This window comes from Uranotaenia lowii, chromosome 2 (assembly GCF_029784155.1).
Source record: "Uranotaenia lowii strain MFRU-FL chromosome 2, ASM2978415v1, whole genome shotgun sequence".
Lineage (NCBI taxonomy): Eukaryota > Metazoa > Arthropoda > Insecta > Diptera > Culicidae > Uranotaenia > Uranotaenia lowii.
Genome location: NC_073692.1, coordinates 268335249 through 268361892, shown reverse-complemented (window position 1 = coordinate 268361892; position 26644 = coordinate 268335249). Strand labels below are relative to the sequence as shown.

Below are 26644 nucleotides of genomic sequence, written 5' to 3'. Positions count from 1 at the left end.
AATTTAGAAAGTACTGAATAATAAACAGACCTGACTTCATTTCTATTGTCCACTGGTTAAAAAAAAAGAAAAAAAAATACGGTGGTCAAATCGTGAGCAAAAAATTTAAACCCCTAGCGGGAAAATATTTTGAGAAAAATTGCCGTGGACTGTCAATTCAACTCTTAAGCGGGTGATTAGCAGATTTTCGGGCAAAAAAAGTTCGTTGACAAGTTTTGCCTGAATGTTCAAGAGATTAAAAATTAAAATTTTTATGTCTGGTACTTGAGGTGGCTGACGATCCGTGGAAGCTGCAAATCAGTCAGTTCATAACGATTGACACAATGAAAAACAAAAAAAAAGGCTGCCTCTAAATGTGACCATTTTCCCTGTATAGCACTTCCATTATGATAGGTCCCATAAAGTTTTGGAAAAAAGTTATGCAAGGTTCATAGTATGCATTATAGTGTGGCGTTTATTTCGAATAAATACACTCCTTATTAGTTGATTGGCGAGTTATAAGACAGATTCTGTTAAAGTCCAGAATAACCTCTTTACTTATCTACGTAGCTCCAAAATAATGATTAGTTTTTGATTTTACGTTGGATACTGACTAAGTAACGACGGTAACTTGAATCTATATGTTTTAAGTATTCCAACTTAAAGCATGGATCATCCTAAATCTGAACGCACTGTTTATTATACCAAAGCGCTCCTAGTTGCCGGATCTGAAATGTTTTGATAGTACTTTGTTTGGAAATTGTTCCTCTATCAGTGCTGAAAATTTCATAACGATTCGTTTTGTTCCAATAAAGTTACACGTAATGGAAGCCGCGAGGCGAAAATTAATTTTGGACACCCACGTCAAAAACCCGACGTGGTTTGGTTCAAAAATCGTGAAATCTTGTTTTGGGCGGCTTCCTGGCCAAAAATTTTAAAAGCCACTGGTCGGGGTGATGTCCCCGCCAAGGCAAGAAAGTGTTTGATCTGGCAAGTTATTTACAACTGCGGACGAAAAACCCCGGTTTTTGTGAAAAACAAGACCATGGACTCCGAAATGTACAAGGAGGAGTGCCTTAAAAAACGTTTTTTTTTCGTACAATAGATCTCACAAAGGACCAGTAAAGTTTTCGCCGGATTTGGCATGCTGCCACTACAGCTAGGAGGTACTACAGTGGTATTGGGCCAACGGGTGGATTTTGTCGAAAAGGACATCAACCCACTCAACTGCCCTCAATTCCACCCTATCGAAAAATTTTGGGCAATTGTCAAGCAGAAGATGAAGAAGAATGGTAGGACGACTCGGGATGCAATAGAGATGAAGAGATTGTGGAACAAAATGGCTGCTGAGGTCAGTGAATAGGGTGTCCAAACTATGATGAGTGGTTCTAGACGAAAAGTTCGAAATATCATCAAAACAGCATCGAAATATTTTTTTTTCTATTTTTTCCTTTGAAGTGTGTGTGTGTGTGTGTGTTTGATCCAACCAACGACCCCCTGAGCTGGCAGGTATGTTATGCAAAAGAGTCAATATCAATCAATCTGATTGAAACTGTTCAATTGCGGGTGCTGGTGGTGTTAGCTCTATTGAACTTCCAGAAACCCATTTCAGAATGACAGAGACCTAGCTGCACATTCCGAGGTAACTTTCCTTATCAATAAGCCCCGCCCAATCATAGTCGCATGACCAAATGGGTCATGTAATTATGATTAGACTTTTGATTTTTTATTGTTGATATGTTCAGCTACTAAAAAAATATAATTTCCTAATTATATAAATTTAGCACCCTAACACATCCAACAAAAGATCAACGTGTATTTAGTATAGGGTTTAGTTCAATAATGAATATATATATTATTTATGATGAATATGAATGTTATGGTTTAAATGATAATCAAAATAATAAATGTTGAAAACTGAATACCGGTTGGAATATCTGAAAGATGAAAATCATTTATATTAATTATAACACTTTTGCAGAATTGAATAATTAAAAATATTATATGTACAGATTGTTCGTATTTTTCCTTTTTTAAATGTAAAATCGTAGAGGGTGTACTAAATTATGCTTTCCGTTGTGCCTAGTGGGGTCCATCTGAAAAACCTAAATCATTATGAAACTTTAATAATGTCTTTGAACGGCGTTGTTGATGATAATGATGGATGAGTAAATCGTAAAATACTTAATAAGTGCAAAATATGTATATATTAGTATTTTACATACTGGGCTTTTGTAATGGGACTATTCTTTGGTATAGAACTTGAATGTTTGATATAAATCTGATAGATAGTGAGACACGAACTGTAAATTTGTAGAATATTTAAGAAACAATTAAAAAAATTTAATAGGTTATCCAAGCTCGGAATTCAGCTGCTAAAATAATCATTAAAATAATGTTTACTCTTTAAATTTTTATCTAGAAAAAAATTGGCATTGATGTGAGGTGAATTAAATAGTTTTTTATGGAAAAGATGAAATTTAAATTTGATTCGATACTGAATATCTTAATTTTATTGAAATTTAAAACTTAAGTAGCTATAACTTTTAAAAAAAAATTCACAAAATATATTCAAAAATTAAATTATGCAATTATATTCAATGGCCTTGTGATTTCATTCGTTACTTATAAAATATGAAAAATGCCTTAAACAAATTGATGATATACATTGAATGTAATGAAAGTATTGATTTATTTTTTTTTCACACAATAACAAAGACGCTCATTCATATTCGAATTGGCAAAAAAAACGTTAAAACATCGTCTTACCACCGCTTCTTAACCCTAACAAGATCCACCTTATGTTTAGAAAGCTGTTGTGAATGTATAAGTCGTTGTATACAATACAACGTTCGATTCATAAAATGCTTCAACATTGCAACACCGCTACGTTTTAACTAATTCTATCGCTAATCCAAAATAATTCCATTTTGAAACATGAAGAATCGTCTGGCATCATTAACTAAAAATCGACTATTTTGTCACTATACCCCTTAGGGGTTCTAAAGGCCTCATATGAATAAATATTAAATAATATTATAAGAAATCAAATAAGAAAATATTATATGAAATAATATGTTACCATGTAAAAAATTACGACGTTATGTTAAACAATGTAATAAAACTAAATAAAACAGAGTAAATTGCAAACTAGTTAAAATGATGTGGTCCTTCTGTTTCAGACAATGAATATCAACAAATAAAAGAAGTTGAACATATAAGAAATTCATCTGATGAATCAAATAAAACTATAGTTAAATATAAGAAATTTCTGCACTGAAGAATTCGATGATTTACACGGTAAAAACTGATATCTTGGATTTACATTTAAACATATGGCAATATGTTACAACATAAACATAAAATATTTTTACACAAAAGCAAATATAGGTTTCTAACAAGCTGGACAGTTTGTATATTTTCAATAAAAATGTGTTGGTTTGCTATAATGTAAAAGAAAATAATACAAGAAAAATTATTTAAAATTATGATCTCAGTATGAAAAATACTTTGTATGAAAAAAAAAAGATTGAAATACTGCTTTCCCGATGCTGGAACTTCAAAAGATTTATCTTATTAACACAAAATGATATTTAAATTATGTAATGTAATATATTTAACACGCTGGGCGATTAATTTTCACGACCTTGAACATGTGAAGTAAAGTTCATTTGATGCTAAAATTAACACATTTATAAATAATAAATTGGGTAAGAAAAAAAAAATGATCAGTTGAAACCTAATATGAAAGGTTTGATAAAATTTGTTTTTTTATTTAATGTTTTGTTTTTATTAATAATATTAAAACAATACAACATTACACGATCCGTAGACATTGTCTTTCTGGTGGGCTGCTGAAATGGAATATTCAATTAACAATAATAAAAAGATTCAGTATGCCTGTTTAGCGTCGGGCATTACAAGGGAAAGAGGTTATCTGCAGCCATTAAAGTATTTATACCTGTGGTAGTTCCTGTTAATTTTTTTAGTTTTTTTTTATTTTTAATATAAAAAAATTGTTAAATGAAAGATCAGAGGAGAAAATGAATACATTTGATAGCATAGCAAAATATGATGTGTGGTTTGATCATACCATAACTTTGAAATAACTATCTTTTATACATTTCGTGGCACCTTCCGGAAAAAATAGCTTCCCAGTTGGTATTATATGCTGACTCTTTCATCCGTTAGTGACAGTGAAAAATTAAGTGAAATCCGGAATCATTTAATTTTCGTTGAAACTTTAAAACCTTTAAAATCAACCATGCTACTACAGCGAAACGTTATTGTTATTTGATTTTTATATTGACGTATTAAATAAGACATGATGATTTGGAATGTTTTTTTTTTTCTAGAAATAAACTGTCATCTTAAATTTAATCTGTTTTTGTACGTTGACTTGTACGCAATATTGCATGGAAAAAAATCTATATCGTTGAAATATTTCTAAGTGAAATGTTTCGTACGGTTCTATAAAAAATTGAACTGCCATGCATAGCCACGTCATATGAATGAAAGTTTTCAAATTTAGATAGCTTTCAAAGGTCGTGGGAGGGAATTTGAGGCTAATATTGAACTTTTTGTTGTTGTTGAAATTCGTTGTTATTCATGTGGTTCGATTTGATTTATTACTAAGCAAGATTACGGGTTTGAAGAATTTTGAAAAAGTACGTAAACTTTATTTCCAACCTGTACAAAAACGTACTGTTTTGAATCTTAAATTCTTCTAAATAAACCTGAACATAATTTTTCAAATTAAAAAAATACTTTTCAATGCGTTTTGTTTTCACAGCTTTTGATTTATTTGTTTTATTCCCGAACGTAAGTTGTTTACTGATCGATTACACGCAATGATGCTCTAAATTTTCCACCAGATAATAAATCGTCATGCAGTTGTTGCTATTGTGTGTTCAAAAAGGGAAGCTCCATACAAGAGCGATTCCCAAACAGCACTACAACGGAACTTCATTATAATTAGATTCCCTACAAGCCCGCTGTAACACCGCATCATGTATCTATTACATTCATTTCGTGAATGGTTTTTTCGCGCTTCCAGTTCGTTCTATCAAAATTTATTGCCATCGTTTAGGCGATGAGCCTAGAGCTCTATAAATGCATTTTTTATTCTGTTGATTCTACTGACGAACGAAAAATCCCACTCCTAAATGCTCTTCTATGCATTTGCAGTTGCAATTTCCCCCCTTAGGCGAGATTTCGTACAATTCAATGGACAATAAAACGTTGGTTGGTTCATTTTCGTTTGATTTTTATGATAAAATTCATACTCCCGGCTTCCGGAATATTAGCACTCTCACAGTAGAAAGCCATTGCATATTAATACGTAAAATCAGCATATCCTACAGTCGTAGGCTATACGGAAGCAGGAAAGTGAAAAAGTATTTATTGAGTCCTTCTCTTGTCTTGACCAATCCTAACGAACAGCTGTTCCATTGTGTCATTAAGTTACATCTGACAATATCAAAATTACAACTTGAACGATAAAACCATTTTTTATTACTTTTAATGAGATTTTTCGACAAAACTGAAACTCATGGTAGAGAAAATGTTTGAGTGTGTGGGGCACTGAATGTGAAAAACTGCCCTTTGACAAGTTTATTGCACTAAATTTAACCGATGACCTTAATGTTTTCAGAATGTCAGTCAAAGACCAACAATGGAGATTACATTCATGGGATTGCACTTTTGCTGAGCTAGGGTGGGATGGGTTAGACTAATATACAATAGTTCGTCTTTTCTGAATATTGATGTTATTATCTTAATTTTGTCAAAGTCATCTTCCACTTCATATTTGTTGAAATGTTTAAATTCAGAAAACTTGTGATGAATCAAACAAGCAATTTGAGAAATTTCGACGTAATTCGCTCGCTAGAAAAACATTTAACAAAGACGCTTTCCACCCTAGGGCGCCGATGCACTTCCCGGTTTTTTTTTCTCTAGCATCATGCCCCTGATTCCACGCGCGCGCCACCATGAGGTACTGTGGGAAAAGCTCGCAAGCCGCAACACACCTGTCAGATCTATTTCCCCGCTTCCAACTTCCCAAGTCTAGACACAGTTTTTGATAAGATTCGGAAACGCAGTTCTAGCGAGTGTTTGCGACAATTAGAAGCTATAGCAGAGCTATTCGCGCTACTTTTGTCACGCAACTCTTTCATGCTTTTCTCAGCTGTGGAATCTGTTCTAATCACGCTAAGGTAGACCAGAATGTGTCGATCAGCATTTCGGAGTTCATTGGCTACACACTATACTGAAGCGATTTGGGGTCATTTTCGATTTTCTCAATCCCTAGAATCTTAAAAGCTTCGTTTTGGTTCAAAACTCATCCACGATTTTTTTGCAACATTTGTGCAACATGAATAAAATTGAACTTTGAGATGGAAAAATGGAATATTTTGTATTGAAAAATCAACATCAATTTTATGTCTTCTGTTGAACCGAGCCTGCTAATGATTATGCCAATTTATAAATTCTCTAAAGAAAATATGATGAGTGATGAGTACAGAAATGCTTATTTCGAGAAAACACGCTTTTAAGTTGTTATTTTGGCCATTTATCGAATATTTTTCAAAAATTTGAATTTTTCTTTCGAACGTAAATGTATATGAATCAAATAAAAAAACTGCAAACAGCACTAAATATAGTTTGAAATCTTGGCATTATTAGCTAAAAATCAACTATTTTTTGCACTTATACCTCTTTGGCTCTGACGGTCGAAAATTCGAATTCTTTTCAAATGAAAAAAAAATCAATAATAATGTCAGATCATCGCTGAGTTGAAATAATCATCCACTTGTCATAATTCTTTTTATGTACCGTAAACTGGGGGAACTTTGTTCACTTTTTTTATTCATTTTTGAATAGTTTGGAAGGGGTTGCTTTTTCGTAATATCTAAAAATTGCAAAACACTTACTGAGATGAGGAGTAAAAAACATGATCTGTGATTGCAGTAAATTCAAACTACATTGGTGGTTATAATTTGATGTTTGTCGCAAAAACCAGATTTCGAGTGTCGGGGAAACTTTGGTCACCGTGGTTTTTACGTACCTCAACATCTTCAAAATTATTGTTATGGTGCCATTTAGAACAGAAGGCATAAACATTATCTACAGTAATTTTTGTTGGTACTAAACTGATTTTTTCAACGTTTTTTTTCAAAAACATCTACTATCAAAATATGGACAATGTTGTTGCATACATCTAGGGGTAAAAATTATAAACATTTCTCAATTTTATTGGCCTCCAAAACAAATGAAATTTTGCCTTCATGCAATTCCCTAGGTCTTCGCACTGTTCCCATGTTCTTTTTTTCTTTAAGTTGAACCATTTGATAGGGTTTTAGCCATTTTTAATATACGGGCTTTCTCATGGAAAATCATCGTTTTTTTAATATCCAAAAATTATCACCAAATGTCCATAAAAATAACACTTAAACTAAACCTAAACAAAGAAAAAAATTGAACTTTTACATAAAACCATCGACTTACTCCTAAATGCTTGCTTAAATTTCATCAGGAGAGATGTTTGTTTGTGTGCCTTCGAAAAACCAGATATTTGAAGATTTTAAAATTACATTTTAAGTAATATCAAAAATCTTCTATTAAAAACCAAATTTAGCTTATTCGTAACTTAATTAATAGGCTTCCAAACGTAATTAACAGTTTTCAGATATTTTAACTTTTTACGTTGTTAATCATGATAATCTGCAAAAATTCCTTGTTGATCAAAGTTACCCCGGTGATCAATGTTCCCCCAGTTTACGGTATATGGAAATCTTATTTTATGTACGCCTTAGAACTTCAAGTTTTTTTTTTTAAATATTTATCACGTTAAAAGATCCGTATATTTCAGAAAAACAATCACATTACAAAGGAGTTTCAACAACCTGTCTAAATAAAGTTGAAAGAACGTAAAAACTACTTTAAGTTGTTATCAGAAAGTTATAGCTCTTTATTTTCAAAACTGTTTCGAAGTAAATATAATCGAAGTTTCCGAGAAAGTTTCACCCCTTAAAGTTAAGCAAGTTCAGAAACAAAAAATTGATTGGCTCACTGCGCAAATATTATATATTTTTGAATAAAATTTATAAAATCGTACATAACCGATAATTTAATCTTGTGACCTGGCTTTTTCTGAATCCTAGTTTTAATTTTTTTTTTTGCTTTTCACTGTTTCAACATCAGCATAGAGATCAAGATTTAATGTATCATTAACCGTAAATTTAGAGAAAAACTAAAATCAAATTATTTATTTCCAAAATAGGGAAAATATTTTTGAACAATCGAACACAAAAGTTGGGCTGTAGCTAACAGGAACATCAAAGTTGATTAAAATAAAAAATAGAAGTTCTTAGATAGCCTTTCTTTTTTTTCCCCCATAATTTTTTTATGCTAAGCACTCGCAACTAATTTTTTGCCCTCTATGAAAATCGATCAGTTGAAATTTCCAAAATCTTATTAGAATAAATCATCAATTTCTTAAAATATTTTCAACTTTGAAGCGTAAAAACATAAAAGTAATGGAAAAACCACCTCAATTCTATCCTATTTATTTGAATTGAAAACGATAAATGTAATGTATCTGAATATAGATTCCTTGATATAACACCTTGATTTTAACAGGATTTTCCAGGATATTACCCGATTTTGAGTTTAAAATTTAGAAACTGAATGCCGGGATTTGACCGGCCTGGAAACGTACAGAAAAAAATCTGGAAAGCTTACTTAATAAATACCGGGTTAAAAAATGAATAGATACATGAAACTCAAATACAAAGTTCCAAAATTAAGAATTGAGAATTACAAATTAAAGTTTGACAGCTTTTCAATTCGAAAATGCATCGAGAATGATCGAAAATTTTAATTCTGAAAGTCTCTTTTAAAACTTAATCAAGTAATTTTCTTTATTTATTCCCCCTTCGGGTTTTTTGGAAATAAAAGGAGGGAGGGGTGACAAATGAAGAAATTGATATTTGTTCCGGCCTAATTAAAAAAAAAAGTAAACCTTTGAGTTTTTGAACACACTTAAAATTTCAAGTGTGATGCCTGCAAGGGGCTGAAAGAGGAAAATATCCACACAGTAAACGAAAATTACCGAGTTCGGTATTTTTTTTACCGAAATCCTAACATGTGGAGTTCGTTAATCTGTTCGGTAATTTTATCGGTAAAAAATAAACGAACATCGGTAAATCGACTTTTCATTTACCGATGTTCGTTTATTTTTTACCGAAAAAATTACCGAACAGTTTAACGAACTCCACATGTTAGGATTTCGGTAAAAAAATTACCGAACTCGGTAATTTTCGTTTACTGTGCAAACTGACATTTTAGTACCACACTGACGTTTTGGTACCAAAATGCCATCGAAATCAAATGGGAACTGAAGTTTTTGTTCGAAAAAGTCAGTATGGTCCGTCAGTATGTAATTTGACAGTTGCTAGGACAAAAGCGAGGAACCCTAACGGATTAAACTCCTATCAAAAAAGAAAGAAAAAAAAAAGAATTTTTAAAACTGATATTTTTTCAGTTAAAATGTACAGTTTTGGTTTTATTTGTCATGAATTTTCATTGAATACTACAAAATCACATTTTTTAAAGATTTATACTGGTCAAACCACAGATTCCACAATAATTTAAAACTAAGCTTTAACAAGAATTGATGAATAATCTACAATGTATTAAATTTCAATCTTCATTCAGTTATTCGCACAATGCACAATACTGAAGAATCACATGTGACAAAAAATAAGATATTCGAGTTTTCCAGATGCATAACATTATGAAGATACGTTCGTTTGACGTCATTATTTTTGAAAATTCTACCAATTCCGCATATTTTTTTAAGATTAAAATTTTCGGCAACATAAATTTCAGTTGAATTTAAACTCATACTACTGGATTTTGGAAAGGATATGCTTAATCTGAGGAATGTCATAAAGAAGTTCGATAATTTAAAGAAAAAGTTATTCCCCTTTCCTTTTTTTATAAGCTTTTAATGGCCGAAGAAATTATGAATATTCCGCTTATGCAAATTATTCACTCTAACATTATGCAAAATATTCATATAAGCTTGATATGGGTTTTAAGTTTTATTGATTCGATATTTGCCAACGCATAAAAATTGATATAAAATCAGACCATGGAAATCCAGATGAGAATCCATGTATTTAATGATAATCAGAAATAGATTTATAAGAAATATGAAAGAGTTAAAAAAAACTATAATGGCTTTGAAATTATTTTCCTAAAACATTTGTTCATTGATCATTCATATATTTTGTTATTTTTCTTTAATTTTTTTTTGTTTTCAAAATATTGGTTGAAAATTCAACAAAATCAGAAAATCATCTTCTTTCATCATATTAAAACGTTCCCTACATGAAGATATCATCACAAATTCTTTTTTCTAAAATGTCATTTGTGGGGAATGCTGTGAATTTCATCTCGCCATATATTCAGGGCAATGGTTACCGCTAATTTTTAATGAAAAGTATTTAGAAAAAAAACTTTCCTATGAATTCACTGAGCATATTCATACAAAACAGTGCTTTTGGACCTTTTCTGCACTGTTTTTGTCTAATTTTGCGAAAAGTTAGTTTTTGGTCTCTTGAATAAAGGATCAAGTCTTCTTGAATAAACAACAAAGTCTTCTTTAACCTTACAAATTCAGTTGTTTTACAATACACGAAAGAACTTCAATTGCGGGATGACATACCATCTCAATTTTTGGAGCATAGTAACTTGATATTCAATGCTATCAAAAACTGTGAAAAAATATATGTTGTTGAATTGTAAAAAATGATAGGATGAAATCAACAAAATGGGTTAAAGCCTCCTCAATTTTCCTACTGATTCATGATTGTATGGATGAAAGTTTCAATCAACAGATTATTGAATCTAAAGGAAACCTTTCTAATTTTATTTTCAAGTCTCATTTTTCAATTGATGTTTGAATCCACAAAGTACTTTATAAACTCAATCGAAAGCTGTCAGACCTTAGTGCAGGGCAGAAATTTTACGAGAACTCTCGTTGGATTGGTATGAATTTTTTTTATTTTGTTCATCATTTATAATTTCGATTGACAAAATTACGAAATCATTAACACAGTGTTCCGAATATCACTCATTTTCAATGAATGTTTCTGATTGCACTTCGCACCTGAACGTACAACGGTCGGGTTTCGTTATTGATTGCTACTGGACCTACCCGATCATCGATCGTTCAATTCATCGCTAAATACAGATCACCTCGTACGATGCTTACTGTCAAAACAGTGCAGCACCATCATCAAATTGGAATCTCACCAATGCGCAATGCATATGGCGAATCTTGTTGGTCTTCGATCAGGAGTGAATGGATCAGGCAGTGAGTGAGTGATACATGAAGCCGATCATTAGCGTATTTTGTTTGATTTGATATATAGCAAATTAATAAATTTATTTGTTGTTATAACGTTTTTTAACATCAGTATGATCAAAATCAAATTGAAGTTGTGTTTGTGAGGGAAAGATGTTCACTTTCGCCATGTTTTTCAAATTTTACAAGTTCTCTTATTAAACTGTCGTCCGTCACGTTAAAACTATTGAGAATTTATGGTGTCCCGCACAACTGTTTGATTTTTCTCGTCCTGCAAAAAATAATTTTGAATTTCATATAATTCAGGCAGATACTGAGTGAGCTACATTCAGAATGGATCAGTTTGTATCTCACTCATCTCCGATATGCGATGTTTGCTAAACCGATGATTCTGAATGATGCGACTCGGTTTGCATAGCTGATAGGAGCGCTGATCGAGATTGCATACCAGCCAGGCGAAGCAGTTGCGAGAGGCGCTATCCCATTATACAATCTGAATGTTTCCAACAGGAAACGCATCCTGAGTGTTTGTTTTGATTGATTTTCGGAAGACTGCATTAACAATCCAAATCACTTATTACAATTATCCGTACACGCGACCTCACCAGGTCAAAACGAAACATGATAATTGAAACCCCGAATTTTAAAAACCCCAAGTTCATCGTATTTTTAACCATCTTTACTTCGAAAAGCACAATTTCAATAATGCGAGTGAGCAATGCTTTCGTTGAAAATACTGAAATTACGCTTTTTGGATAAATTTTTCGAATCGATGATACATTGTTTGAAGTAAAACACCCGTAATAAGGCAATGTAATTCAATTTTTTCACTGCTGATGTTTGTAGAGATAGGCGATTAATAATAGAGAAAATAAAACTGAAATTAAACAGAACAATAAGACTAACAAGAAGAAGTCTTTCAAAAACCCGCTAAAATCACACAGATTTATGGCTATATCTCCTTCGTTTGCTTGAATTACTATGTAAATGTTAGTAATTTACAACCCTGTTAATAAGGGATTTACCTAAACGAACAATTAATTACAAAACAAACATTGATTAAGGTGTAATTTTGAAGAAAAGTTTAATTTTGGATGTAAAATTCATCAAAAGTTGGTTGGTTTCGCAAGAGCTCTGAGATGATGGTCTCTATCACGGACATCTCTTTGATAGTTCATGTCAGAGCACACCTTGGAAGACATTCTTGTGACGGTTGTTTATAACCAGTGAAAAATTGTAATAAAGATGGAGAATCTGACCAGGAAGGAAGCGCCGGGTCAGGAAGCAGTGGTTCGAAAATTCGAATCAAAATCGACAGCTTTGAAGACGGTGGTCGCCCGCAAGCTGGTCGAGGTCACCTTGTTCGGACACCAGGACGAAGCAGAACGTTGCGATAATGGTTCAGCAGTTTTCACTGCTGCCATTAAATCAAATAAAGAGTTTTATCTTGAATTGGCTAAGCAATTGTTACTAAAACGGAATCACCAGGTTACGACAATGTTGACTGTTTTCAGGTGATATTTTGTTGGAAAATCATATTAAATCCTTCTTTTACTTCATATACTTGCACAACTCAAACCGATAGAAATTGAAGCAATGTCTACTTTTGGAAGTTTCGATAATGTTTGTTTCCGCTGATTGAAGACTGGCAAAAACGACAAATTTGGACACACGTGGAGTAGGTCATTAATCCTGCCCGGGCTACAACAACTGTGAATCATTTGTCATCGTCGATGATTTAAATAGCCTAGGTATTATCTAGTTTTCATGTGTAGGCAATTTAGCTCGTACTTAGAACGATAAGCGTTAACAGTTTTACTCAAAAACTAAATATAAGCTAAAAAAGAATATGCATAAGATTAAGACAGAAATAATTTTAACAGGTAAGTTTTGCAAAAACAGCTACGACTATCACGAGATGAAGATTTGGAGATCTCAAAAACCTTATAAAAAAGGAATATAAAATCGTGTTAATAATAGTAATTGCAGAAGCCTATCTAATTTTTATACATTGCAACAATGCAGTTTACGTAGATTTTATCATCCCATCACTACAATACTAAACTTGTAGAATTGGGTCGTCAACGTGTCTCAATATTTACATGAATGTCCCAACGACAATTAAAAATGGTTCGGACGGAGTTTTCAGATGAGCATAACTTCACTGATGCTATTTCGATAACACTCTTTTTAAACTTATTAAAAGTGAGGGATGTGTTTATTGAAATTTAATACTCTTTTAGCACTTTTTTTAATATAGGACAATCAAGAGGAAACAGATTTCGCCCAGTTACAGATAATGAGCGTTCCGATAGGTTGTTGAAATAATTCCGGCAACGCGGGAACAACCTGGGCTGCTTTTTTTTGTTTGTTTCGTGCCCCTCATCGGCCCATCAGAATCTCAGAAGCATATATAGCCATTTTATGCAAATCGACCCGCTTGATTCGAGAGTGAGAGCATATGTAGCTATGTAGATATACCTGGTTCTATTTCGTAGGTACAAGCACCCACTTTGCATCGCCTTGGCTAAGGTTAATGATTCCGCTGATCGACGAGAGCGTGACCTACGGTAACGGATATTTTACCGGAATTGAATACAAAGATTTGGTAGCCACCACAGATGGTTGACTTTCGTTCAACTAGAGAAAAAGCTGAAGCTTTTGCTGAAATCATTAATTTAACTCCTGATGGATTTAAACCGTCGTTAATTTCAATTGGCATGATATGATCCAAACATACTTATGACCAAAAGTCTGTTTGAAAAAATTAAATTAAAAAAATTAGTTCACTGAAATCTATTATCGCCACACATGCCAGAAGTCCTTACGTAACTTTTCTCAAAACATTTTCCTCAATTAATTAAGTCAAATTACCATCAAGTAATTGAGAAGGCGTTTATCAAATCGAATCGCATACAATAGACGTTCAGAGCACTTAACACATTAACTCATCAACAAGAGCACTGACAAGCGGATAACCGTGTGTCGAACAAAAATATCTCACTCAACTACTTAAACCGTAAATTTCGTAAACAAGATTGTGAGAATATGTTAAAAATATATTTCAAAACAGCCGATAACTTCTACCGAAAGACTATAGGTAGGCAGATAGATTTCAATCTTAATCTTTTTCAGCTAATTAACGATCATATTAAGTTTTTGCTCATCTAGCGCTTCCTAATTGAAACATTATACGATGCAGTAATTTCCCACGCCCGATTTTCCCATACATAGGCGTTTAAGTTTTGCATAACCAAATTGTTGGCATGAGTTGTGGTTTTATGGATGTTTTCTCTTATGACGTTCATGGGTATCGATATTGTAAATAAATGGGCCCTAAACGGAAGCGCACGTGTGAGAGAAGTTTCTCGATTTTCTGTGATAAGCTTTGAACCCGGAAGGTCCTTTTATATCCCGTTTGCTCCTCATTTTCACAATATAATTAAAGTATCATTTATTTAAAAAATAGAAAAAATCCTTGCTTAGAGCAAGTTCATTCGTGTTGGGAAAAATGGTAGAAATTTTTACACCTGTAGCACATTTTGAAAACTCTACCATGTAAAAACATTTTCAAGATATGTGGCGTTGTATTTTGTTTTACAACACGAGTTCTATTTTCACATGCTGTGATGCGAAAATAGCTCGATTTCTATCACATACGGTTGAAATAGAAACAGTGCTGTAAAAAAATACAACGCCTAAAGATCTTGAAAACATTTTTGCATGGTAAAATTTTCAAAATGTGTCAAGTGTCAAACGAGTGAATTTGCTCTTAGGTAGTTTATAAAAATATGCCTTTTGTATCCTTACATAAGGAGATCAAAGTAAGCGATAAAAGTTGGCACACGTCAGAAATTTTCGCTCAGTTTAAAATCGAAACAACTATTTTATAGGAATTTAACCCATTAAGGTCATTCTTCCTCGAAATCGAAACAACCTCAAATACGTTACTGAAGAAAAAATTGTGAAAAAAAAGATTTTGAATTCTACCTGTAATTCTGCTGACGAGACGAACAGCGATGGCAAACACAATCCAGAAGTTAACAACAAGGATACATGAGTTATCATAGGTTCCGATGTCCGAATACAATCAGCTCGTTGTTCCTTTATACCGGCCAAAAATAAACGCGTGGTTTCGAAGATGTTGCCAGTAGACGTGACTTGTTTGGTGAGATTCAACATTTTATACAATTTTATTTAAACATTAAGTGACGGCGATTATGATTTAAATTAAACTAAATCTTGTATCTAAACCTCCATATCAACCGTTTTTCAGGGAACTCCAAGCTTTATTGCTTCCCTTGTTCCAGTATCTTTTGCAATATTAACCACATCGTTGGCCAGCCCGTGGTTATTTTTGAAAGCATTATTACACCTAACAGAGATAAGAACGTAAATTTTTCAAACTTATTACAAGAATTCACGAATTTACGAATAGATTTAAAAACCTGGCTCGCGAACGTTTCGGCCAAACTCCTTATATAGCATGGACAAAAATTTATTCATAGCTCTTCATTTAGCGTAAGAAAACTTTTCATATAGGAAATACGTATTTTAAGTTCTGAATGAGTATAAAAACATAAAAATATAGGTGGCCCAAAATACCCCACAAAATGTGGCCCACGATTCCCCACAACCCATGATTTGCAAATTGGTTGCACAAACGTGTAACTTATTGATGTTTCATCAAAAATTGCTTTTCCACGTGAAAGAACATGACAATACTAAGATCATAAGCGTATGAGCATATTTTTGTTATGAACTTTTGGTTCCCCATCGATGCAATGAGCAAGTGCTTATTTAATTACGTAAGTAAGTTTTTTTTTAAATTTTTTTAAGTCAACAACGTATAGAAAAATATGCTTACGCAAAGCGTCGGCAATGACAATTGGTTTGAGATTTTTATCTCAATACACATCTGAGATATTCAGAGTGGCCCACGTTTCCCCACTCTCATCTACTATAATTAAATTTAATTTTAAGGTTCACTGAGGAGGAGCAAAACGCCAAAAATAGCTCGAAATGTTTGGACCAACTCGTAATTTTGTTTTAATTCTCGTCGAAAAAAGTAGATGAAAACATCAAACATGTTTCTATCATAAATTCACTATTATCAACAATACTGTTGACCATACGCAAAATGGAGGTTCAGATGAACAATAGCGAATTTATTCACCTTCTATATGCAAAAGCGAGATTTCATGTGTATTATTATGTAGTCCGAGATATTTGAATCTACAGTACCGTTCATAATTGTATAGAAATTGGAAGCACGCGCACTGTCACTTCGACTTTGAACTTTCATAACTTTTTACTCTGATGATATATTTTGATCAAATTTTTTGCGTTGAATAGATCAACTATCGCACTATTATGTCTTAAGTTGTTTAATATTGTTTTGATTTTTAGGTTGAAATAGATTTGCTGGTTGTTGAACAGAGAATATGATTTTCCTATAGAAACATTCGTCCAAAATTCTATAGAAATCGCATTTCTAGGTTCATGCCTGAAATATTGCACCTCACGTAACTTTTGATCTCATCGGTAGAACTTTTCAAAAACTTCAGACATGCTAGCTTTATATTTCAACAATCACTCTGCAAAATTTCAATAATAAGTGTAGCGTAGTTTCAGAGATTTTGCAGTATAAATGAGAAAAGTCCAAAAAGTCCGATTTTCGTAGAATTACTGTTTCTCAGGCCACACAAACTCCAGAAAGCTCAAATTTTGTGATATAATAATGCGATAGTTGATTTATTCGACGCAAAAAATTTGAACAAAATATATCATCAGAGTAAAAAGTTATAGAAGTTCAAAGTCGAAGTGACAGTGCGCGTGCTTCAAATTTCTGTACAATTATGAACGGTACTGTAAGTACAAGTATTTTTTTTAATTTTTCCAAAATTTCAAATTTGGAGCAATCAAAAACTGTTCTAATGAGATTTTTTAAATATTATGTGTATAGCCCAAACCAAATAGCGACAGTAGGACTAGCGACGCTTTTTTACTAGCGGTATTCCTGTAATTCACAGGTTTGTTTTTCTTTTTTAGTCCAGCAGGCGATTTCCATGTAGTACTCGAACATTGTTTATGTTATTTACTCTACATCGCGTTATTATTTTCCACGTCGAGACGTATTCGACGTGTCGCTAGTAGGCAAAGCTGCTATGATCATTAAAGCAAGTTCACTGGTGTTGGGAAAAAGTGGAAGAAATTTTGACATTTTGAAAATTTAACCATGCAAAAATGTTTTCAAGATCTTTTGGCGTTGTATTTTTTTACAAAACTGTTTCTATTTCAGCCGTATGTGATAAAAATATTGCTATTTTTGCATCACAGCATGCAAAAATACAACACGTGTTGTAAAAAAACTAGAAGGCCACAGATCTTGAAAATGTTTTTGCACGGCAAAATTTTCAAAATGTGCCGTAACTGTCAAAATTTCTACCACTTTTTCCTAACATCAGTGAACTTGCTCTTAGCGCTCATATTTTGGATTTTTTCTGCATGCATAATGTCACTTTTGGATTCAGCACCCGAATTGACATTTAAAGTGATTTTCAGCTTACTTAGTTCAAAAATGCTGTAAACTAGTGTAATCAAATCATCGAGTTGAAAAAAATTTGAATTTAGTAAGTCGGTTACGGTTAATTGAGAATTGAGATACAGCGAATCAAAGCCAAAATTGTCTTATTTAAAGTAAGCATTATTTGTACCGAAAGTTCCAGGAAAGTGGTCGATACTTCTATTGGATCCCCAAAATTATACATTTTTGGACTGATGTACACCTATTCTTGACCATTTCAAACATCATTGAACCAGATCAGCACAGCTAAGCTGTCAGAAATTACAAGAATTTAAGAAAAAAAAAATCTTTTTTGGGAGTTTTGTTCAACTAAATATAGTTTAGGAGTTTCAATTGATAATTCTAATAAACATTGTGTCATCCAAAACTCATCAAAAACAAATGAATTCGTAGCAAGTCTACGTAAAAATAGATCAAATAACGCTTATCTTTACAAACAGCTTATCAAGCGTTCATACTTGAGAATCGATCAATCTGTTCACAAAATTTTGAATGCGTATTATTTTTCACAGTTCCAAAATTTTTGGAAAAAATTTAAAGATTGAATTTTAAGTTATCATGCTTAGAAACTCGGCGGAAGAACTATTATTTTGATATACATTACGGTAACGTTTCTAGAGGCTCGTTTCAGAATTGAATTCCGTATCGAAAACAGCAAATATTTAAAAGTTAACAGTTGTTTCCCGTTTAGCTTCCCAAAACAATCACCCCTAGGTACTTACTCGAAGAACTAATCCAAAAGCTCAGTTCAGCAAAGCTTACGCGATCATTCACTAATGTAGCAAAAATCTAAGTATTTGCTATCTGGCAGCCAGCTGGTGACAGAGGAAACGTAACAGCTTTCTCGGTCAATAATTTTTCACACTTCCACCCGGCTTAGGTGTTGGTCAATGATGAGTTCCTCCTCAAAAAATACACTTTCACTCGATTTATGCACCGTTGAGTGTGGCAAATGTTTGTCCTGGTAATTATCTCAAAACCGGCATCCAAAGTCCGCTTTTGGTGAAGGATTTCCCAAGCATCGATCGTTGAGTTGCAATGTTGCAAATTTGATGTAACCATCAATGTAACTTTTTTTTTCGAAGGGTAGTTCGCAGAATGATTAGTCAATTATACTCACTCGAAACCCGTCGAATGTATCATTGAGTGAAAAAAAAAATTAAACAGATGTATAAACATGTATAAACAACATAGACTGATCTTTTTTCGACACGACAGATTAAGGTCGATGTCTTATTTTCCCGATGAAAAACACCCGAACAATAACAATCGTTTTCCTCCGATGCATCAAACGGCCCATAAAACTGTTCTCATAATTCAGAAATTTCACGCATAAATAACGCTTCACACGATAAGTCGTGATAAGATCTAGTTTTTCTCACATATGGAAGTATACGCAACGCACGATCTTATCTGGGTCGAGAAATCCTTTTAGTAGCTCCTGGCTATGAAAATCTCGAGCAGCAGGAGAGAAGAAACTTGGAAGAGATGTTGGTTCGATGAATGGATCTACGAAACTGAACCGAATCAATAACAACAACAAACATATGAATCGACAGCATGCAGCAGCCTCTCCTACTTACTCGGCCGGACTCGGCGAATGTTTTGTTGTTATTATTCTCTTTCATTAGCGTCCCATTATCATCATCTACTAAGAAGCTGTTCTCGTCAGTCGGCCGGACCTGGGAGAGCGTTTTTAAGTATCAAGCCAGTAGGAAGGTAGTAGATATGTACGTATCTCCACATAGCTACGCAACATTTGTTTGCCGATAAACACAACAGGTTGATCGTTCGGAGTTTGGAGAGCAACCGAATGATCGTCAGCGTGGTCCATCGTCGTTGATGACTCATAAAACGGAGGGAGGCTGAGATTGAGCGCAGATTCCACTATCCTGCGTTATAATAAGTTGGTCACAATTAGAGTAAATGTGCTCCTGCTGGTGGTGGCGATTTTCAAAATTTTCAAAACATCAGTCAATAAAAAGGAACGTAAATATCTGGCGAAAAAAAACGTTCATATTGAGAAAGGGAAGGAGAGGTGAGCAGATCCTCAATAAGCAATAATCCTCCTTCTTCCCTTGAATGTAATTAAACAAAATCAGAGGTATTTAGAAAAATATGGATTTAAGAGAAAAATAGTAAAACTTCTGACATATTTTGTCAACTTACTGATTTCGATATTCCACAGTTCGATATAATATTCCATGCGGAATAATGATAAAAAGATAATTTTTGTATTTTGTACAATAATAAAAAGAAAATTATGACTTTATTTCAAAAGGTAGTCGATGAATTTCTTTTCAAAGGAATTACGACAGTGTTCGAGAAAAAATGCAACACCTGGTTTTGTGAATAACTTTTGAATGCATGAAATTTTCTGTGAAGCTGCCTTGTAATGTAATGTTTACAAGTTTAATATCGTTCAATGGAAAAGTTCAATTTTTGGACGTCACTAATATTACTTTTTCAAAGGCTATTTTTGATGACATTTCCTATTTTCTGAAGCTTAACCTTAACCTTAACCTTAACCTTAACCTTTTTTTCCTTGTTTATCTCCGGAACTTGGCGTGAGTTATCAATGAAAATTTTCTGGCTAGGAGCCTGTCATTTGGCTGACCATTACAAATTTGAAAAAAAATGTTTATTTTACCGGTTGGAAACTTTCTTACCTTGTAGAAATGACGTCAGGCCTGTTTATTATTCAGCTAGACTAACTACTCAGATTTTTTTTTACCAATTTTCCAATCAAAATTTTCGATTTCGATTGATAAAAACTCTACCTGCGCTTGCTATGATAGTAGACTGAGTCGATTTGGGGTCATTTTTGAATTTCTCAAACCCTGGGGTCTAAAAAGCTTCATCTTGGTCCAAAACTCATCCATGATTTTTTATAGAATTTTTAAGTAACGTTTACATGAGTAAATTTGAACTTTTAGGTTTGTATGGGAAAATTGAATTTTTTGTACTGAAAAATCAACATCATTTTTGTTTCTTCTGTGGAACCGAGTCAGCTGACAGTTTATGTGCCAATTTATAAAATTCTTCAAGAAAATTTTCCGCTGAACAGCTTTGTCGAAGACCACAACTTCGTATCTCATTAGACAAAAAAGTTATTAGCTGTTTAACAGAGGTATGTTTTTTCGTATAGATAATCAATAAATTCAATTGACATCCCTGCAGGGTACCTGGCGAGGTATTGCATGACTACTTTTCCTGCAATAAGGCATTTCCCCACTTGTCAAACGAACAGCTGATTTCTCATGTTTACAATTTTCGGCACCTGGTGGTAGGGTAGAAATAACAACAACACTACGCATGTTCAATGGCCGGATAGTAACGAAACCAAATTAGCGGTGCAATAGTAATGGTTATGCAAAATTTTTAATTTTTTAAACTACTTAAAATTAAATAATTGTAGACTCGAAATACTTTGAAGGTAATGTTGATTTTATGTAATGTTAATTTGAAAAAAATAGTTCTCTTGAAGAAATAATTGAACAGTGCAAATCTCCCAAAATCAAAATGGCGACCAGTAGGTGTTTACATTTTTCAAAACAAAAACAAAAAGCTACCCTACCACCATCTGTCTCAGGAAATACTTTATACTTCGCGAGGCTCCAGCAGTGATGTCAATTATATTTATTGTTTATCAATGTGAAAAGACGTACCTCTCTTAAACAGCTAATAACTTTTTTGCCTAATGAGATACGAAGTTGCGGTCTTCGACAAAGCTGTTCAGCGGAACATTTCCTTGAAGAATTTTATAAATTGGCCCACGAACTGTCACCTGGCTCGGTTCCACAGAAGAATCAAAAATGATGTTGATTTTTCAGTACAAAATATTCATTTTTCCCATACAAACCTAAAAGTTCAAATTTACTCATGTAAACGTTACTCAAAAATTCTACAAAAAATCATGGATGAGTTTTGGATTAAGGCGAAGCTTTTCAGACCCCAGGGTTTGAGAAATTCAAAAATGACCCTAAATCGACTCAGTCTACTACGATAGTGCACAGTAGTGTTTCAATAGCCTTTGTACCAACTTACCCCGCGTCCCAACTTAACCCGGTGTACCTTATAGGAAAAAGAGATGATTTTGTATAGAAGCTCCCCTTCCATAAAAAGTTTAATTCTTGAAAATATTCTTCAAACCATCTCTGATACGACAGACCCGAATGACCCGGGTGGTTAAAAGGTCTCTAATAAATTATAATAATAATCTCTGATCCGAAAAACTCTCCAACTCTCCAACTCTCCGATCACTCCAACAAAAGCCCTAATTTGAATAACAAAAACCCGACACAACGATAGATTCCGTATTTCTAAATCACATAATAAGAATGAAGACAAATCCAAAATCAAAGCGAAAAAGGGAAAAGTGAACTGGTGATTAAAGAGTTTATTTGAACAGTAGAATTATGTCATAGAAATACATGTTGAAATGGTGTCGTGGTAGCGCTTGGGACTTTCGCGCTGTATGGTCGCAGGTTCGAGTCTTGCTATTTTTTGTGTTTTTTACAAGTGGATAAATTAAACCAACTACAATATTGATGGCTGGCGGTGCCACGTAGCCTAGGATGATACCTTTTAAAAGCTCAGCCTTATAAGAGGATAGTGATATGATTAACAACTCATTGATTTAATTCTTAAATCTGAATCTGAAAACTTAATCAGATTTCAAAATTCAAATGTTGAATGAGAAATCTTAATCTGAATGTTGAACATAAGTTCTATATAGAATTATGAATCTGTCTTCTTAATTTGAAGCTGAATCTGAATCTGGGACTGGGTTTGATAAGAGTTATTGTGACTTCTCAAGCTTGATTCTAATTATGAATCTGAAAATTTTGAAATCCTGATGTGAATTCCGAACAGAAATACAAAATCTCGAATTTCTATTCTAATCTGAATTATGAAGGTGAATGCAAAACTAAAATCTGGATTCCGGTTTAAATTCTGAATATGTGAATCCAAGTTCTAAATTTTGAATAAAAACTCAAAAATTCAAAAAAAAAATCTAAACTGGACTCTGAATACGAAACTTTGTAATTTTATAAAATCATTTTTTTTAGTTTCGAATCCTCAGTTCAGAAAGAAGCTCAGCTGAAAAAATCATTTAATAAAAAAAAAGATCTGAAAAAACATCTGAATCTGAACTTAATTTGAATTCCGAGGCTGTATCTCAAATTGTATTCTAATTGCTGAATCTCAATTCTTAATCTGAGATCTGAATTTGAATTATTAATTCATGTTCTGAAATCTCTCAACCCCAGTTTTTTTTATGCTGGAAAATTCACAGAAGTTAAATTGTATGATTACAAACAACTTTTGTCCTACGAAAAACTGTATCGCTAAGGAAAACTGAGAACTAGACTGAAACTGCCGAAAACAACCCTAAACAACAATCAAAAGGAAAAAAAATAAAGTATAGGAAAAATATTGAATTTTTTTTTTAAACTGCATAGCCAAGAAGGCTGAAGAACTTAATTTTCAGTATTTTTTTCGAATGCACCATTTTTTCAAAAATTTTAAACATATTAAAACTGTTTTTTTTTTTTTTTTTTTTTTTTTGTAGCGGCCCACCACACTCCCCCACACCAAAAGGCTCAGTTGAGCCCCCTGGTAATGGACGCTACTGTTCTCAGCATGTCTGGCAGCAATGAATAATAAAAGTTAACGCGAGCAAATTTTAATCATGCTGAGAACACAAAATTGTTTAATGTCGTGCGAGGAAATGTATTATTTAACTAAATTGACAACAATATGAATCTCAATGGAAAATAATTTCCTTTGAAGAGATTCATTATACTATATTTACTATTACACTAATTATATTTACTAATTTTATCAAGTTATGTTCAATAATTTAATAAGATAAAAATACAAACTACAATTTTTTAAAGAATAATAATATTAGAAATTAACGCTACAAATATGCAAAAGGTAAGCAAAACAAAGACTGGTTGATGATCGACTGTTTTAATGGTTCAATTTTTCTTTCAAAAGCTGTATCACTTTGGTTTTGAACATGGAACGATTGGTTATGTTTTTAATATCAGTTGGTAAGGTGTTGTATTTAGTAGGTCCAATAAACGAAATTCTTTTTTGCCCTAATGATGTTGTGGATCGGCTTCGTTGCAAGAAATCTGACTGGCGAGTGTTATGAGTTCGCAACCCCGTAGTAAAATGGAGGTTTTGAATATTTTCAGTTGAGTGTAGATTATCATAGATATATATAACAGTTTGCAAATCACAGAGTTCAGATATTGGAAGAACGTTATGCGTTCTTAAAGAGTATAGCTGAAAGGTAGGGAATAACAAAGGGAGTTTTAAGATGTTTTTCAAGCATCTATTCTGGAGCGTTTGAAGTTTCTGTAAGTGAGACAAAGAAGCTCTTCCCCATATCATAACAAGGTAGTTCAAATGAGAGTGAATAAACGCAAAATAAAATTTAAAGAGAACATGTTGGGGAACAAAATTTCTCAGTTTCCAAAGAACACCGCAAAGAGGAGTAATTTTTTTTTCCAGGTGTTCAATTTGACGATTCCATGAAAGAGTTTCATCTAAGTAAATTCCTAAGTATTTGAAACAACTAACTCTCTCAATCGTATTACCATTCATAGCTGGGTCATTAGTACGAGGCAGTTTTTTATGTGAAGAACGAAACAACATGTATTTGGTTTTTGTATAATTAAGTGAAAGTAGGTTTGAATTGAAATATTTTGAAAGCAGTTTTAGGTCGTCTTCAATGTGCTGAATTATAATATCAGGTGAAGTTTCTGAATAAAAAATTGCTGTATCATCGGCAAATAAACGTGCTGTGCCTTTAAGTTGAAGGTTACATAAATCATTTACATATAAGAGGAAAAGTAATGGCCCGATATTACTCCCTTGTGGTACACCGATATCAATATTTCTTAATTCGCTTCTTGTATTTTCAATAGCCACAAACTGCTTGCGATCTTCTAGGTAGCTACGAAGGATATTATTTGCTGTTCCTCTTATCCCGTATTTATGCAATTTGGACAATAATATGTCATGATTTAGAGTGTCGAAAGCTTTTTTGAGATCCAAAAACAATGCCCCAACAACATTTTTTGACTCTATTTTACATATGATAGATTCCACTAATTCTGAGATGGCAATTTGAGTGCTCGAGCCTGATCTAAATCCATATTGCAGTTTATAGAGTATATTGTTCTGATTTAGAAAGTCTACAATCCTATTAACAAGAAGCTTCTCGAACACTTTACTAAAAACGCTTAAGGTCGAGATAGGACGATAGTTATTGACGTCAAGCGAATCGCCAGCCTTAAAAACAGGGATAACTTTCGCAATTTTTAGACAGTTCGGGAAAACTCCTGACTCTAATATTTGGTTAAAATATTGTGTGAGTATGTACGAGAATGTTTCATGGTTGTTTTTTAGGACATTAACAGGGAAGTTTCATAGATATGCTTTTATATAATTTTTTTGATTTATTAATTTCGAATCCTCAGTTCAAATAGTAATTCAGTCGTAGAAGTCATTTCATAAAAAAGATCAATGATGAGTTCCATACTTCACGTACAGCGTATTCTTGCTAATACATTCGTGACCCACTTTTAACTCCTGAAGGTAGGCTCATTGATACATCCAAGAACATCGAACAAAAATAAAAACGTCAAAAATTTCAAAATTTCTACTGTTAGTAAGCTTTGTCGAGTACAAATGAACTCTGGATGGTTATGAGAAACAACCCCTGCCCATATGGTGAATAAAAACAACTTCGGCAAAAAGTTTGGTGAAAAAAAGATGTCAGATCTAAATTCTAGAACTAAATTATACTTCAAAACAGTTTCACGTTTCACGTTTCACGTTTCAGTTTCAAACGAGGTTAAAAAAATCTGCTAATCAGTTACAAATTAAAAGTTACAGTTTTCGATCGCCTCCGTAATTCATTTAGTGAATGCTCGTTACTGCTACTTAGCGAACAAATGGCTACCTTTTTTGGAGCCAACATGAGTATGATATGAACTATGAAATAGATCAATTTTAAATATTTTCGTATTTTTTCCCCGTTTTTACAGTAGGATCCGTGGGGGGGGAAAAAATCAATTTTTTGTAACTAAATTCATTAAAATTGTAAAGAGTGGTAAAATCATTTTAATTGGAACATACAAATCAACTGACATCTTCGTAACTCGTTGAGCTTAGTTGATTTGGTATGTGGGGTCTTAATAAATGATAGTCCCAACTGACTGTTCGCTTTACCTTCCTGTAAGAAAGGCAAAAAAAAGCTTTTTTATTTCGCTATCGCAACCCCGTGGCAAAAATTTATACCAAAATATAATCCTTGTTAAACCTAAACAAGAAGGTCGAAGACTCCGAATGTCTATCTCTTCATCCCTTTTAGTTAAGTACATAAAACAACACAATTTGATGAATAAAACATAGGAAAATAAAGTTCAGAAAATTACTCGAACAAATCCGTATTGTGCAGAGTGATTTCCCTACAAAAGTTTCAAAACGCTTTTAGGTCTATTTTCAGATGTGAAGCGTTGTGTGAAAAGTGATCGGCCTTCTAAGTTTTAAAACATTTCTAGTTTGTAAAGTTGTATCTTTTTCAGTCACTTGTTTTTCTTCGATTTTCAACATTTTTCTTTTTTGTAATACTTCGGATTGGCCTAAATTAGGTGTCAATTTAAATTGACAGAGGTTTTAAA

General features: G+C 33.0%; 1 protein-coding gene across 3 annotated transcripts in view; it reads right to left on the bottom strand.

The window, feature by feature from the left end:
- LOC129747818 (synaptic vesicle glycoprotein 2B-like) overlaps nt 1–26644 on the bottom strand; it is a 97904-nt gene that overhangs the window by 27350 nt on the left and 43910 nt on the right. Inside the window, exon 1 of one of the 3 annotated variants that reach the window (XM_055742177.1) lies at nt 18662–19455. The exons of the other annotated variants lie outside the window; for them this stretch is intronic. The gene's annotated coding sequence lies outside the window, so the exon portion shown is untranslated. Of the gene's footprint in view, nt 1–18661; nt 19456–26644 lie in introns of those variants that run through there. 3 annotated transcript variants of the gene reach the window in all.